Raw genomic sequence first — 4,249 nt, 5'->3', positions numbered from 1 at the left:
CAGCTGCACGCCGACGAACTCCGAACCCGAGCCGCCAGATCTGCTGCTGCCCAAGCCTCCTCGTAGCCGCTGTCCTCCACCGCTCGTCGTCACCGTCGCTGCCTATCGCTGCCTCCTCGTTCGCGGACCTGTAGCCTCGCACGGCGACGTCGATTCGTTCGATAAATCCCCGAGGCAAGATCCCGCTTGCTCAGAACTACTTTTTCTATTTATTAGAATTATCTGCAATTTTAGATCTGTTAATATTTATCTGCGTGGGTTTGATGAATAATATTGAATGGATAGTAATTATGGGATAAATAGTATTTTTAGGATAAATATAATAAATTAAAGAATTTATTTTGAATAACAAAATTATTATAATATTTTTAGAATTTATGTTGCGGAAGGAAATTATTTTAGAATGATAAATGTTTTTAAGGAAGTTATTTTGGAAAAGGATTATTTTTGTATTATGACTGTGTGATTTATAGTTGAAGAACACGACATTTCATGTACTTTGACACCGACATGTTGACACTCTTATTTATACTCACTCATTGTCATATATGCATACCTGATTCATCGCTAGTCTATATAGTCATGTTCATCATATGATTTGCATAAAATAGTTGTATTTATTTATTATTTCTTGTTTTGTTGATAACCGTTAAAAGTTCATGTACTTAGTGGCCTAGCGTGTCGTGTATAGGACCTAGATACCTGTGTTTTGTTGACTTAGAAAAGCGAGAAGAGTTAAGATGTGGAATTCTTGGTTTAGGTGATCAGATGTGATTGTTGATTATTCCAGGCTCGCACCAACGATATTCCTGTGTAGCGTTGGGGTGGGTCTGAGGTGATATGATATTGTGATTGTTGATTATTCCAGGCTCGCACCAACGATATTCCTGTGTAGCATTGGGGTAGGTCTGAGGTGATATGATATTGCTGATTCTTTTTTTTGCTAGGTCTATGAGGTGAGATTCTACCTCCTTTGAAGACTCCAACAATCGTCCATGTACGATCCATACTAGATCTGACCAACTGCCCATCCTACCTCCTCTACGTTCTTGACAGCCCATCTTTTTGTCTCAGTAGAGTCTTTCAGTGGCATGTTTCGGTCCTCTTCCCCATTACTTAGAAAAAGTGAGCCACCAGTTCAGGTACAAGATACTATCATTACCGCCTGGACAATTAGACATCCAACCCGTAATCGCAACGACCCAATACTATCATTACCGCCTGGACAATTAGACATCCAACCCGTAATCGCAACGACCCAATTGCAAGAGCGGAAGATTTCCATTTCAAATTGTTCTCTGGACTTTTTATCAATATGAGGTGATTATTTCCAGGCTCGCACCAGCGATATTCCTGTGTAGCGCTGGCGTGGGTCTGAGGGGGGTAGTGAAAAGTTTTACGTAAATGATTTGGTGAACAATCGATTATCCGAGAATATGAACCTTGACTCTAGTGAGATGTGAACCAGTGAGTTGTGATAGGATGACTAGTTATGTTCTTTTCATACATAGATCAGGATTAATATTTAATTATCTATAATTTGAGACATATGGTATATACATGAGGGTTTCCTTGTTTGGATTATTTCGCTCGACGTACTACGTCTCTTGTAGATTTTTAAATATTAATTCTATCTATTGTATGATCTTGTTGCTTGGATGGTTTCTGATCGCTACCTGCATGATCTCGTTATCCATTTGATTTTTGGATTCGTCTGATTATTAGTATTCCAGTTGCACGCCTCTATTGTTATTCTATCATCACATGTTCTATTTTTATTTCTGTTATCGCATTGACCACGCATATATTATCATTATCGTTGTTGTATTTGTTCTTGCCTTGGGGGATCTTGCCGTGTGTTTTACACGCTGACGTACTCCTATTTTCTGGGTGTACGTCAGATTTAGGAGATGTACAGCCTCAGTTCGGGATAGTACAAGAGCCAGAGGATTTGCAGCAGTGAGGTCTTCCAGATGGATCAGAGGAACAATCTGAAGCTTAGACTTTTCTTTATGTAGTAGTTGATAAGCGCTAGATATCTTTTGCAGAACCTTACTTTAGTCTGATATTGGATTTAGTTGTTCTAGCAGTACTTTCCTTTATTTCTGTTGGATTATGTATTTTTATATTTTTAGTTGGACCGTTTTGTAATAAGTATTTTTATATTTTTAGTTGGACCGTTTTGTAATAAGGGCGTGTTTGACCCATATTTTTAGGTCTGGGATGATTTACCATTGATGATATGTCTATTTCTTATTCTGGGTTGTTATTATATTCTTGCTATGTGTGATCGGGGACCTGTGACTTCGTATATTATATTTTTGACGCTTAGCGTATTGGATTGAGAAGAAAAGAAAAAAATAATAGTATATATTTCTTCTCAATCTAATACGTCGCGGACTTGTTCACGTTCCGATTCCTGAGTATTTTGGGAAGCGGGGCGTGACATAGTATGGCTAGACCGATCTAAACGGTAATCGGTAAAGGCAAATCAAACCCGTAACAGCAGCCAACCTCTTTTCCCGATCCGCTCGGATCTGCTCCTTAGCCTCCTTCTAGAGCTCGGCCTCAGCAAGGGCATCCGCAGTAGTTGCAGCCGCATCTTCTCGACACAGCGCATGGAGAGCTTCCATCGCTTCTCTATAAGCATCGTGAATTCTGGTGCTCTCGAGCTTAATGCCCATCAGGGTCGCCTCTCCCTGTGCAGTCCTGACCCCTCTACACTCGGCAATATTGTTGTAAGCATCTATCTTTGTCTGCAAGTGACGTTGCCGCTCACACAAGTTCACGACAATAAGCTCCTGCTCCTATATCCTCTTCTCTCGAGGTTTACGCTCATGAGAAGCTTTGATCTGAGCTTTGATTAGGAGTGGAGCAACCTCATCATGTGGGTCGGAGAACACCAGCCCTTCCAGGCGATGCATAACTTCCTCCAGGCGAATGAGCTTTTGCTCACAACGCCTGGCAAGCCCGATACCGCCCATGCGCTAGATATCCTTCAAGCTATCTGCTATAAAGGGGTAAAAGTAAAAAAAGGTGCCCCACCTAACACTAGTGATAGATATTGCTTGTTTCATAGCATTCTCTAGCCGTTGGATGAGGTCTTGCACGAATCTGGGGTCCGGAGAAGCAGATTCTTAACCTGGGGCCATCATAGAAATAGGCTGCACCTGGGGGAGAGGCCCGTCGTCATCAACAAGTGGCCTCCATCTAGAGATCGTTATGTTGGTCGGGTCAGGAAAACTAGACTTACACTTGGGTTGTAGGGAGTATGTTCGAGCAGATGCCGGAGTGGGCAACTCCTCCTCGTCATCATATATTAGAATGAGCTCAGATTCCAATCTCGATGCCTCCTCTTGTGGGCGATCTCCTCATATTAGTCCGCTTCCTCTCTGGAGAGAGGTCTCTTTCCAGAGGATCTTAGGTTGTGAGGCCTAACAACGGGGGCCTCTCTCAAGCTACAAAATACAACGGAAAGAAGTTAGAAATTTTGACTTCAAAAGGTTAAAAAATTTCTAAGTCTTGAAGTCAGGCGGACTGCAAAGAGTAGGTGAGCTCCATCATGCGAACGAGCAAACAAAACTCACCTGACAAAGGTAGAAGCTCGCCAGACAATCTAGCTCGCCTGACAAAGGCCAAAGCTCGCCAAGCAAGAAGAGTTCGCTAGACAAACAGAAATCACCTGGTGAGAGCAGAGCTAGACAAAGGTCAAAGCTCGCGAGAATAGAAGATCCTCGCCTAAGTGGACGAAGTTCGCAAGAAGATGAACAGGTGTTTGTTCGTCTTCCTCATTGTCAAGATCGCCAGTTACAGACTTACCATGGTGTGTTTGGGCCACGCCAGTGGGCGGCAGCGGCAGTGGTGGCAGTGACGGAAGGGGAACCTTCCCCCTTCCCCTTTGGGGTGTTTGACCTGGTCTTCGAGGCCATTTCAAAGTGGAGAAAGCAAAGGAGGGTTCAAGTTTTCTTTGAGAACTTAAACAAAAGTTCCGATAGCACAGTTATCTTCCAACAAGGAAGATGAGTGCTTCATATAGGCGAATTTCAACGGTCGAGATTCACCAGCTCAGTCGAAATGAGCGGCTTAGATCACCTTAACAGTTCGATTCGATAGTTCAAATTGAATGGCCGTGGGCGGGCGTGGTGAGACGTTTAGAATTCCAAAATGAATGACCAAGATTTGGCGGTTCTGACCACGATCTCTCATCGAATCGATAGTTGAGATCAAGAATGCTACCAAGTCAACGGCT

This window comes from Asparagus officinalis, chromosome 5, assembly GCF_001876935.1.
Source record: "Asparagus officinalis chromosome 5, Aspof.V1, whole genome shotgun sequence".
Classification (NCBI taxonomy): domain Eukaryota; kingdom Viridiplantae; phylum Streptophyta; class Magnoliopsida; order Asparagales; family Asparagaceae; genus Asparagus; species Asparagus officinalis.
This window is presented reverse-complemented; position numbering follows the sequence as displayed.